Raw genomic sequence first — 14041 nt, 5'->3', positions numbered from 1 at the left:
GGCCACTGCTGGGGCATGGTGTGGAAAAGAGAGCAGAGAAATCAGTGAAGGCCATGAGACCTCTTTAAGGACATTTCTCCTGCTCTGCTCATTGCAGTGCAATCCTGCAGCCATAAAGTTCACGGCAGTGGTTTTTGTATTGAGTGTGGGACTCTCTGTGCATACAAAATATTATAAAACACTCTACACTGCCCAAACTGCAGCAACACAGCATGGAGTGGAAGGCTAATTGCCCTTCAAAAACCATGTTTATTCATAGAGTTTTAATGGCAAGGGGAGGGGCTATTTCAGACCTTTATTACCTGGAGCTGAAGGATGACCCATAAAAAACTTTCTGTTCATTTAAAGATAAAATGAGTAGTATCTGTCAGAGTTTATCTTGCTGCTCTTTGCTAAAGCTCCTCTTCAAAAAACCTGGTTTTGTGTGATGTGGGACACCTATTGCAACCTCTTCAGCTGAGAATGCAGCATGTTAATGACATTTATTGCACTGCAGTCTGTATGAGGGGTGCCATGGCAGAAAGACAAGTATGTCTAGAGGTGGAACTCTTTGCTACTCATTACCAAGTGGCTGAATTTCTGATGGAGAACATTACATAGTCATTCAAAAGGCAGTAACTCAGGTTGTAACAAAGAACCTGAGACATACTAATAAAAGCCCCATTTCTATTTTATAAGTCACATAATGGATGTCACATTCAGTGCTTCTTATGGTGAACAGGCTACTTATTAAGCATAGTCTATGACTTTATTTCATTTTAAAATTGCCATCTTTTCCAATTATTCTAACTTTTTAGAATCTTCTCCCTTTTAAATAAGGTTATTTTTAGCATGAACCACAAGTTACAAACAGCAGAAGTTGCTATAGAAACAGAAAAGGCACTTTGTAGAATGAAAATGCTGGAAGAAATGTTGTTCACTGTTTATCTTCTGCAGACAGTAAGATAGAATCAATACCTATAGATGTGTGTGTGTGTATCCATGCATATATATAGATATAGATGACTTTCTTTACTGCATCTATGAACCCTTCAGTGCTTGTCTTTGTATCCTAACACTTAGCCAGTTTTTAGTACTTCTGCACTACCAGTTTGATATCCCCAGCTTTATACAACTACCCCGTAAGCAGATGCCCTCCATACATCTCTGAATTCAGTCAGCCAAGCCACTGCAAGTCAAACTGATGTTGCAACACAGATGGAGGCAGGCGCCTTGCGTGGGGTGGTGGGGAAAAAAGCTGTTCAGCAGTCTTATTAGTATCTCATTATCAGTATCAGTATCTCACACACCACACTGGACATTGATAGTAGAGGGACTCATCTGGCTCTTTTCCTCTGAACCTAATCAGTCCCTACTGTGCAGATATTCAGATTTTCCTTTAAAGGCCCTTTGCTTATTGTTTCAGTTGTGAAAGTAAACTTCATGCTTTAGCAACTTTAAACTAAACAAAGGAAGTTTCCAGTCACAGGACTTGTGCTGTGTCTGAAGTCTGTTTCTTAAATGCTGTGCAACCTCTAAGCCTCATCAATGGGGAGGATGATATGGATGAAACATTATAAAATTTTCAGCCTCAAAATCTAGTGTAACAGCATGGATTTCTGAACCAGATTCAAAGGAAAGAATACTGCATGGATTACACTTCATGTATTCAGTAGACTGAAAGAAAAAACTTCAGGTGTTTCATAGTCAAGCTGTCTGGAAGACTGGGCCTGAAACATTTCTCACTTCTGCTCTTAAACCTTTATTTAACTTCATTTTTCTTTGTAATGACTCAGCTTTACAATCATTCTGTGCTAATAAATGGTCACGAAAATAGCCACCAGGGATAATTTAGAAATAGTTGATCCTGCCCTGAGGAAGGAGAGCCTGGAGGCAAGGGAATGAGCTGGGTAGGAACCAAGGACCAGTCAGGCCTAATTTGGATTTCTTTGAGGCATTTGACTTAGAAACACATGATATTTTGGTTTAAAAGTTTGTACTATATGGAATTAACAGAACACATATTAGATGAGTTAAGAATTAGTCATGTCACATCTCATCTTTTATGTGGTCTGTTGTTGCTAGAATAGTTCAACGCCTTTTCAATGAAGAAGATTTTTCTTCAGCTTCAGAATTGATATATAATGCTGGCAAACCCCTTAGGACCAGATTTCTGAGCACTTAGGTGTCCCTAAGAGGAGATTGCTTCTTACTGCGATTGCCAAGTGGATTTTGGAAATCATGCTCAGTGTTTTGCTGTATGCTGGCTGCCCAAATAGATTTGTGAAGTTGTTATTTTTACAGATTATCATCAACAGTGAGTTCCTGTTTTCCCAGCTGTCTGCCTAGCTGGTGTCCTGGTGTCTGTTTTGCAGGACAGGTTTGGACTCACAGCTCCAACACAAACTGGTGGAGCCCTCTTCAGAAATCTGGAGCTGGTTTTAAGTCCAGTCATTCAAAAAATAAAAAACCCATGCCATAATGGTTAACACTGTACTCCAGGTGTTTTGTGCATCCTGGCAATGCCCTGGCTCTCTCTAAGAGCAGGACTTAGATGTATCTCCTTAGGCAAGATGTTTCCTCTGGAAAGAAATCTGGTGGGATCTTCTGTCATCTCAAGGGGATTTCCTGGTTGGGATGAAACCCTGTAACAGGCTTCAGTGTAGAACATGCCCACCCCACCCTTTAGACATAACTAACATGGCACCCAAAGGCAGAGTTCTTATGTTCAACCATTTTTGCCTCAGTTCCTGGTTTATAAATAGGGCATAGTGTGAGGAAGCTTATGGAGCACTATGACATCATCTGGAGCCCAATAAAAATCCTCAAAATTAAGAAAATTAAGGTTTTTAACTTCCAGACAGGGCTGGAAAGTATTTATGCTGTATAGTCTATCAGTAGGCATAGAATGGCAAAGGAGTAAAATAATGAATTGCTGCTTGTTAAACAATCAGCATTGATCTCAGATACTGAATAAGGCTATAGAAAAATAGTAAACATCCCTGTAATTAGAGAGTATATCCTAATGCACACTCTCCTAGGGGTAGAGGAAAAGCTCACAGGCAACTCAAAGCATGACATTTCCAACTTTTAGATTTTTACTTTGCTCTGCTGGTCAGAGCATAGGGAAAAGGTTAGTCTACACCGGCCTATTTATACACACTATTAGGCTTCCAAGTGGATCGACCTTAATTACGGCATATAGAAGCAAGTCTGAATTCAGAATTCAGATCAGCATCAATAGAGGAGACATAATTTACATGTGCCTTGTTTGGCACACAGTCTTGAGTAGGACTACTTTCAATTCTGGTAATACTCAAGCAGTACTTTCCTTTTTAAAATGCATGTCACTCTCTCTGACTCCAGCTACTCAATTCTTGAATGCATCCTTGTTAAAGAGAACAGATGGTTTTAGTTCCTCAGGATGAACTCTCTCCCAGTGGTGCCTTCAAATCTGGGTGAAACCACTGTCTATTTGGCTGAATTGTGACGCAGGCCTCCATGTATTTGGGATGTTGTGCCAACCCTGCCTGGTTCTCTTACCCTCTCTGCATTTCCTTAATGCTGGGTTACCGTGCAACAAGAGGAAAAGGCCAGCAACCTTCTCCAGACCAGTCTTTTGTCTCTAATATTCACTACAAGAGGTAGCCAGCTAATTCCAATTCAGTATTAATAGTTGGGCCATGAGAGGAAATGACAGGAAACTAAAGCCAAATGTGGTGAGCTCAGAATTTCTCACCAGGACCAAGTATTTGGAGATGCCTGTTCTATTTACAGCTTGCCCATGTGGTGCTCCCTCCTCTGTAGAATTGCACCTTTCAATCAGCTGCAGCACTAAGTTAAACTGGAGAAGGATCCTACCTTTGGAGGCCATGTTGCTATTTAAATAGGGCTATTTTGAGGAAAAAAATGCCCAGAAAAAATAAAAAGAAGGCAGAAGATTAAATGATGTTCTGATTTTCCAAATAAATACAAAGCTTCTTTAATACCTAAGAATATGATCAAAACAAAGTGGACTTGTAGGACTACGTAGCTCTTACAGAAGCCCTTTTCTCTGGGACATGGGTTCATGATTTCCTCCCAGCTCCCTATCACTAGGACAGCAACAATAGAAGCAGCATTATCATGCTATTCTGCCTGAAAATGCCTCTGAATTTTTCTCTAATAATATCCCAGCTGGATTGTTATTTCCTATGAAAACTTTATTGATTCGCAGCAGGCCATTTGCAAATGATAGATTAACTCTAACCTCATTAATATACAAAGGATTGTTAAAAGGGAATTACAGTGCTCAAGATCTATTTCCCAAACAGAAATACACACAGTGGGGGAAATCAGTGAACTGAGAGCAGCCCAGCAGCCTGGGTAAGTAGTCTGTGCCTTCTGTATGACATGAGCATAATACTGGTTTCTGAACAAATTTTCGGAACGAATTTTCTCCAGAAATTTCTTATATGGGCAGAGGTAGAGAAAGATTCTCAGAGAGCAAAGGAAGTGCTTTAATATGAGTAACCAGATGGAAGAATTTTGGCTATCACACTTTGGTTGAGATGGATGAAAGGGTTCCTTGGGGTAAGAAGGAGATTGCTGGCTCTTTCGAGGATGTAGCTCAGTGTCCATCAGGGTGCCCACATTTCCCAGACCTGTACATCAGATGATGTTTTAGCAGATTTTTACAAGGCAGCCTGTACTGTGCCAGCTTTCATTTCCTTACACAGCTTGGGGAGGGAGCAGAAAGTGACTCAGAATTGGTCTAGGAAGCTTGGGAGGAGAGACGAGGGACTGTAGCAGGCTCTGGAAGGGCCATCTGAAGAACTTTCAAGGACAACCTGGCAAACCTGCAGCAACAAGGTCTTGCAAGTGCAGCCTGGATGATGGGAGGGAATGGAACAGTGCTTTAGGGTTTCTGCTGGAGGCTCCTGCCATGACCTGTGTCCTGCTGTTGGGCTTAACCATCTTTTCGGACCTCAGTCAGGTCTTTATGAATTCTTTGTGGCAGGAAGCAGATTCTGCATAAATCACTCCCTCTGTAGAAGGTGCTACCATTTTTCCCAGTCTTTGAGACTTGCTACAAAGAAGTTATCTGACAACTGGGATTTCCACTTGCAAGTCATCCTTGGAACAGTTGTGGCTGGGAGCACATTCAGCAGATGCTGGGTTATTTAACAATATGAACCACGAAGAATATGAGAAAGCATCTTTAACTTGAAATTTTTGTTCCTCTAAAATGTGATAATAAGTATGATCCTGAACACAATAGCAAATGCCTCAGCCAGACACACTGCAGTGTTTTCTGGACCACTCAGGAGTGCCAACCATTCCATTCAGAAATTCATTTAGTTCTGTCAAACAATAATCCTCCCTCCTTCTGCTCCTTCTGCTGCTCTCTAAAACCCTTTATGAAACCAAATACCAGGTTAGCTCTCAACAGAGCACTGCTAATGAACCTATGTATCCTTTCCAGGACAGCCTCCTCTCTGAAGAAATAATTTCTGTTCTGGTTCTCAGTTGCTGTTCCTTGCATCGGACTGCATTAACATTCAATATTCTCTGGTGGTTCCTGTATTTAACCAAAGAAATTGGACCAGACTGTGCCAATAGTCTGCTTTCATTATTAAATATTACACCATTCCATTGCTGCTCACAAATGTTACAAGGAAAGATTTAGTGTTGTGCCAGTCAAAGGTCTTAAACCTGTCAATCTGTGGACTCCTTCCCAGGGGACAAAGGAAGATTAACTGGGAAAAGCAGTCCTAATGCCAGTCATCTGTAGTTTGCTATGGGGGTGGGGTGGTGGAGTGGTGTGTTCATGGTCTGAAAAAATGAAAATAAAAAAAATCAGCTAAGTAACTGATGACAATATTAAGCAGCATTAGATAAAGAATTGTTTTCCTAGGACAGTGCAGGAAACAATCTCACTTGCTGATACCTCAGCCTTAACAACTACCTTTTGAGATGTGACATGACTGATTCTTAAGCCATCTTATATGTGTTCTGTTAATTCCATATAATACAAACTTAAACAAAATGTCATGTGTTGCTAAGTCAAACGCCTTGAAGAAACCCAAACTTATTATATCAACAGTCATCTTTATCAACCAAAGCTATAATCCTGTTTTCAAGAAGAAATAATGGCTGTATTTCATAGAATTAAAGGAAAAGACCTTTAAGATCACCCAGTCTGTCCATTAACCCAGCACTGCCATGTCCACCACTAAACCAGGTCCCCAAGTGCCACATCTATGTGCCTTTTAATACCTCCAAGGATGGTGACCACTTCCCTGGGCAGCCTGTTCCAATCCCTGATAACTATTTTGGCGAAGAATTTTTTTCCAATATCCAAACTAAACCTTGCCTGGCACAACTTGAGGCCATTTCCTCTTGTCCTGTTTCTTGTTACTTTGGAAAAGAGACCAGCACCCACCTGGCTACAATCTCCTTTCAGGTAGTCTGGGGAGCAATAAGGGCTCCCCTGAGACTCCTTTTCTCCAGACTCAATGACCCAAGTTCTACATTCTTTATCTTTCAAAACTTGGTGACCATTTGCTTCCATTTTTTCCTCCTACTTCTCACTTATTAGTCAGATGAATTATTGTTGTTTTCCTATATCCTTGCAGCTGGGATGAATTTTAGGTCAAACCAGTCTTTTTTTGTGCCTCTGCTATGGTGACTTCTTGGCAGGATATTGACTTGACTATTCACAAAGTATTATTGATATTCATTAATGTTTTTTATGCTTAATGTACATTCTCAATTTGTTTGTCTAGCAACATGTTTAAGCTTGGGAAAATGGTATTTTTCAAGTTTCAGATAGACAAGGTAGAAATGTCACACTCATTTTCACAATGAAAACACAAGTCCTGATATCTGGTTCATCATAACAGCATTTTTTTTTAGGTTTACAATTAACTGCTGTGTTGCATCCTCATTCAGTCAATTTCCTGGGCTCAGTCTGGGGTGTTCAGGCCATCAGGTGTTGAGTTGCTCTATCAGAGGAAGCTCTCCAGGAGCTTATGTCCTTGTCATTTGAGTTGAGCAGCAAGTGCCTTCTGGTTATTTTAGTGACAGGCTTTTCTTTTGTTGCTCTTGTCCAACTATTAAATGAAGTGCAATATGTCTAAACAAACATTTCTCATTACATGGCCTCATACAAGATTCATAAATTCATACAGATGAATTCCAGAGTCCTCAGAGAGCGTGAGCTTTGTTGTTCTGTGCTGTTCAGAGTGGGGAGAGGAGGTGCAGAGACCTCCTCTGTCAGGGAATGAGGACATCCAGAACAACAGGTATTTTGGATGTAGATTAAAGACTCTCACTGCAAGAGCCAGACAGAGCTGGGAGGAAGTAAACAACTTTGGCTGAGGGAACCTCAGGCAAGCAGACAGATCTTATTCTCCGTGTGTCATGACACAGCTTGTAACATATTTGTATACATAATACATCTTCTGGAATTTTCACATTAAAGTGAAGACGTATTCATCTGACAGCTGAAAAAATAATTGATGTGCAGCTGCACTGTCTTTCCTAGGAATTCAGCTGTCTTGGGGACAGGAAAATAAGAAAAAATATTTTAATATAATAAATAAATTAAGCTCACAGTCTTGCATACTGTGTGACCCAAGAAAAATGACTGAGCCAAGAGGGCAGGAACTGTGGGTTTCTGTAGAGGATCTACAAAGCCTTCGGAATCACTGTGTATCAATAATTTCCATGCAAACTCTTTTAAAAATGCTAGTAAATTGGATTGGCATTATTACATCAGTGTATTATTTTGCATTTTATGCTGAGGAAATAACAATATATTGGTCTCAGCTTTTGGAGTGGGAGGTACATAAGGAAGACTCAAATTCTGTGATGCAAAAAAGAAACTAGAACTGGGCAAAATTATTAGGATGTAGTTGTTTGCCTGAACATACAAGCAGACCAGCTCTCATCAGCTTTGTTATAATCCCTGGTGCAGTTGTTTCCTCCCTCCAAAACAAAAGAGAGACATCAGTGTTAGAAAGCAGGTCCCAAGATCCTTCAAAATCCCAGAGCATGTCACTGAATTGTGCTGCGTAAATGTATTCCCTCCATTCCATATCTTTTCCTGTATCTTCCTTCCTCCCTTCCCTGAATTATCTTCATCCTAGATACAAAGAATTTGTTGCTGACACTGAAATATCCCTCAAAACTCTAGCTTTCTTGTATTTCTAAATGAAAGTTTGTAATTTTTTTTTGTTTCATTTGTAAGAAAGTTTCATCTATTAGAATACAAGCGAAAGGGGAGAGAGAAAGAGAGAAAGAGAGAAATAAGGGAAGGAGAACGAAGGAAGGAAAAATAGAAAAATATTTAAGACCTTCCAGTCAATAGGAAACTGACTAAGAAAAAGCATAAAGCATAATGAGGTTCCATTTAGTCAATAAAACCTTAACAGACACTAAGAAGGAGAAAGCACAAACTATCTTTTACAGAGGGAGAAAGAACACACTGTTTCCTACACCACACAGGATTTCTGTGGAAACTAAGCTGAAGAGGCAGTGGTAGAGCTGATGTTCTTATTTAGTGGAAATGTAGAAACACACTGCAGGAAGGTCTGACTGTACAAAAGAACCAGAAATCTATTCCAGAGAGTGTAGGTAACACTGAATATAGACGTTATAATTACCAAATACCCAATGCTAAACCAATGAAAAACATATCCAATTTGGCACAAAATATCAGTAACTGAAAGAGTTTCCTGGGAAAGAATAATAGGGACAGCAATGACCATCATAATCATCATCAAAATGTATATATTGCAAAGGAAAATAGAGCCGGATGGTGTAAATATGGTGATTTTCCTCTTTAATGTCAATGCCCTGTGTACATTTTTTTCTCTGATTGTGTATAGTTTTGGGGTTATTTTTTTCCCCCTTTCCTTCTTTCTCTTTATTTTTTAAAGAAAAGAGACACTAATTTTTCATCATTCAGACACTGGGGAGTCAATTAAAATCCAAAGTGATGTGCTTAGCTAGTTTTGTAAGAGTGGTTGGTTTCTGGGTCCAGTGCTCCTGACTCCTCATTCTGCATGGACTCTGAGTTGTGTCTGAGATGAGAGGGGCATTTATTCTGTTCTCCACCCCCCCTTGCTAGGTGTTGGGAGGAAGAAATTTGGGAGAAAGAAATTTAATTCCTTCTTCAGCAACAGTAGATTGGGATCTGGCACCTCAGCCACTTGGGAACTTGTGAACACCCTGCCCCAGCAGCAGCTCCACTATGTGCAGGTCTGCTCCTCAAAGAGCAAGAGCAGAGCTTACCCTGCAGCTTTTGGAGGGTTTCCTCTCCACTGTGACAGAATTTGTGGTGAATTCTGGGGATTCTGCTTGTTGCAGTATGAAAACATACAGGAAGAACCCTGTCTCTCCTGCCACAGAAATGAGCCTTTCCTCCTGCCATGCACTGTCCTGCTCCATGCAAGAAAGAGCCTTAGTGGTAGAAAGGAGTGGTATAAATTGCCTGACTGTCAGCCTTACTATGCCTTGGCACTCCACAGCAGACTGCAGCAAGATGTGATCTCCTAGACAAGTAAACAAGAAATGCTATTTGAATAATTCAGAAAATATCATGGAATATGCTTAGTAAGCCTTCCCCACATCAATACTTGGCAGCATTAAAACATCATTAACATTATTTCCCCTTAAAATTGAATGAGCTGTCAGTTTTTTTAATGGATATATTGTCTATCTAAAGTAGAAAAAGGGATTGATTTGCAATTATTTATTTCAGATCTTAGACAGTTGGATACAGAGTTTGATATTCTTCCAGTGATTGAATTGTTTGTCTCTATATGTCACAGATCAATTCAAAATGGTGCAGAATCCAGAAATGACTGCTTTTGACCAGATTGATCTTGTATGAACCCACATGTAGCTGGAAAACTCCGGAGTGACAATTCTCTCTGGGCATACCTTGAAACACAGACTGAATGCAGAGCACATCTGGACTTGGTGAGTGAATGAAAACAGAGTTTTGGCACTGATGAATTAACTGCACACACATCAAAGAGTTCTTCCCCACACTTCCCCAGTTGAATACTGCTCCCATTTTAGTATTGTAAACATTAATAACCTCTATTGGTCTTGTTTGGTGCAAAACTCTTCTCTTAAGCTTTCATTACTTTATTCACACACACTGACTGCAAACCCCTCTCTTCAGGTGCTCTTCTGCTACAAAGTTTTAGGTCTGTTACTCCTCAGGAGACAGGAAATTTTGAGCACTAGGGAGTCCAAGACTCTAGTCATTAAGGGTATTAGAAACTAAAATATTATATTAATTGGGGTGAGCTTTTCTCACCTTTGCACAGAGCATACCTTAACATCAGATAGAATAACCTCATGGTGAAGGAAAATGATTTAAGGCCTGAGAGGGTATGAGAAGAGGTCAGGAGATACAATCATAGGAGACCTCACTTTATGTGGAGCTTCCTAGTAAAACTGCTTTCAGACCACATTAAAAAATAAGACAGAGAGAAGGCAGGTAATACCTCTGGTTTTTAATGAACCAATTACAGATGCTCCAATTAATCTAATCAGCATGCTAACAGGCAGATGTGGAGGTTTCAGTCATTTAATAGTACATTAGAACTATCTTAGCCAGTTTCTCTCAGAAATGAGATCTTGGTTGAAGTTGTTCTGCCTTTAATAGCATGGCTGAACCTCAAGCACATTTCATCTGACAAGAGATGTTAATTTTTTAGCCCCACTGAGCTAAGCTATCTTGTACAGGATTTCAGATTGTAAACTGATAGTTTCACAGAGTGAGGAAATGGTAGAGCAAGAAAACCCAGCCATACAAAACCTGTTAAAGTCAGAAAAGGAGAGAAAATGCAAAGCCCGGATATGAAGACCTGAAGTTCTGCCAGTTTGGTAACACTTGTTAGCATCTGACAGATTTTCTTCTTTCACTTGAAGTTCACATGTTCCTGTACAAACAAACACAACTACCTGTCCTGTACTTGCTGTGTTAATTTTGAAGAGCACTAATAAGGCTTCAAGCTATCAAGATAATCCAAAAAATAAGCCTAATAAACATCAAGAAACAACTAGTTCTACCATGGCAACTCCTTGAGCATGAGGTTAAAAACTGCTGACATTGTGTGGAGAGCTGTAGTACATAAATATCTATTGCATGAACTGGGACTATTTGCTTGGCAGGTTGGGGAATCCTTGTCTGGAAGGGATGAAAGCACTTAATCTATGTGAAAATAGCAGAAAACAGACACAGACAGGAGATCAAGGCTTTATCATGTTCTGAAAACTAAATTTTCTGGAATCAACAAGTTAATGTAAATAGCAGCAATTGCATTTAACAGATCTGGGGTTGAGTTTGAAATTTGCAAAGATTTCTGACAAGTTTTTATTTTCAATATATGACCTAAAGCAAATGAAATAAATGTGATTTTGAACAAAATGGAGGAAAAACATTTTATTACTTAGAGGTGATGCTCCTACAATTCCCATTTTACTATTTTCATTTATGTTATTGCAAATGAAGAAAGGCAATCACATTGTTCAAGAACATTTGTTGTGTGGATCTATTGTGGAATATGTTTGGCAATAAAAAAGCTACTGATACAAAAAAAATATCACAAGTGTAACTGGGCAATTCTAGACATACTTTCCAAGCAAAATCTTGATTGGATTTTATCTTTGATTAACTTCGTGGCTCTCCCCAACACAGTTTAACTTAATTCTCTATAAAGATTTTTAAAAATGTGATAGAGAGGAAATTTTAAGCTTCCCAGGATGCACATTAGAAATATATGTGCAAGTGAAAGTGTGAAGTTGTAGACATGCCTGGTCAAATTGAGTAATCACATGCAGTGGTAACCTTGATTTAACACTCACTTTCATAAGACTTTGCCAGGACTTGTCAAGATTTTCCCTTTATGTCTATAATTTATTCATCTATTCATCTATCTATTAAAAATATTGTAGTTTTTAAATATCTTATACTCTCTATTACCATTCTCTTCTATGGCCTGGTACAAGACAATTTTTAATTCGTTAAAGTTCTCTAAGGAAAAAAAAATTAAATATTTTTTGAGAACAAAATGAGTGGGGCTCTCCATTTACCTCTTTTTACTGTTTATCATAGAAAAAGGCAAACTTTCTGATCCACAGTTTTTTCTCAGACCATTTAGCACTCCTCACACTCCTCATAGGTTTGTCTCTTTTTCTATGTCTCTGTGACCTTTCCCACACTCATTATATAGACGGCTAAGTGAAAGCAAAGAGCTTTAGAAGCAATTGCATCTCCATGGAGACAAAACCACAATGTCTCATTTATGCTCCAGGATTCCCAGGTAAATGTTTTCAGCTCTTTTTGTGATGTGGATTTCAGCTGCGTGTGAGGAGGGGTGAGTTGTCTTCTAGCCCAACTCTGACTCCTTAATGCCATAATATTAAATGCAACAGCTTCAAACTGTGTTACACACAAACATGGAATACGTATAAGTACACACAGGAAAGATCTCAAGGTCATTCCAGCTTCTGCAAGAATTTTCAAGGACAAAAATCTTCAGCTATTTTGTGCACTGAAAGCCCAGAAGACTGAAATGTTTCATTTCCTCAGAAGGAGACCCAAGGTAGCAGGATACACAATTTCTCCCCAGCCTTTGTCCCATGAGACAGTTTGACCTCGAATGAAAAAATAGGAAGAGGGAAGTTTCAGCTTCCGTGCCCGTGTTCTGGCTTCTTTGTCAGCTCTAACCCTAACCCTAAAAAGCTCCCCAGTCTCTCTCATTTGACAGATTGCTGGGATTTTTCCTTGATTTTTGTTAATGAGATTGTGTCCATAGGGGAATACGTGACAGATCCAAGCCAGAGAGAAAATAAAAAAATATGGGAGCAGGATAGGTGGATACTCACCTAGCACGGACTCTGCAGGCTGGCAGCAGAAGATTAATTTTAATTTTTAAATTTTAACATATGAAGTCCTTTTGGTGGACTCTGGTATCAGAAAATAATTAAAGGTTACATCCAATGGTTTTGTTGTCCTATTTCCCCTATAGTTTCCATTCAAAATACCACATGTACATCAGGAAAAATAAAAAGATTGAGAAGGCAGAATTTAATAGTGTAAAACACATGGCAGAGGTGGTCAGTCCACTTAGTCCAGAGAATTGCAACTGAACTATGATTAGTGAACCAGTTATGACACTTTATAAAAAAACCCGAGACTCAAACATGTGCTTGTGGTTAACACACTAAACAAGCTTGTCCTTTCCTGAGGAAACTTGGGTGCTGAACCCCTCATCTGTAATCCCATCCACAGGTAAGGGATCCTGTCACACACTTCTTCATCACTGTCACTCCCCTCAATTCAAGATTGCATCTCAAACCTGACACGGTGTTTTAAGGTTTGCAAGAAGCGTGGGCAGAGGTCAAAGAGATACACTGTGCAAATTGTTACAAGGTTATCACTTGATCAGGTTTCCTAATGTTTTTTTAAATTGACCTTTGAATGAAGTTTCACAGATTTTAGGATTAGAAGTTAGGCTAAACCTTTTGCTCCAAGTGAACAGGAGGTGAATTTAAAAAGTGTGTGAATATAGATTTATATGTAATCTGTTGTCTATATCTAACAAATCTAGAAAGGCTAACTTTCCCTATGACTTAAACTTCATTGCCAAGTTTAAATTATTTTAAAGAGAATTTATTCAGGTTTAGAAACACTTTTAAATGCTCACACTAAAGCTCTAGGTGTTTAATAGTAATTCATGCAATCTCTACGTCACTTTGTTTTATCTACTTCTCAGAATTTAATTTCCATTTTAGCCAAATGGAAGACCAGCCAATTTTCAGTTATAAAAATATGAATGAATAGGTGAAGTAAAAGGGAATTAATTGCTGAGTGCACAAATACACAGCCTACCAGAATGAAGGCAGAAATAGAATACCTGGCAAAGATTCTTGAAACATGCAGCTCAAGACTTGAGCACCCAAAGTCTCCTTCTAGAAACAAATGTATGTGGGACCTGCCACTGCAGGCTCTGATAGTGATACCAAATTCCTGGAAGGTTGGAGCTCCTGGTGTAGA

Source organism: Aphelocoma coerulescens, chromosome 1 (genome assembly GCF_041296385.1).
Source record: "Aphelocoma coerulescens isolate FSJ_1873_10779 chromosome 1, UR_Acoe_1.0, whole genome shotgun sequence".
Classification (NCBI taxonomy): Eukaryota; Metazoa; Chordata; class Aves; order Passeriformes; family Corvidae; genus Aphelocoma; species Aphelocoma coerulescens.
This window is presented reverse-complemented; position numbering follows the sequence as displayed.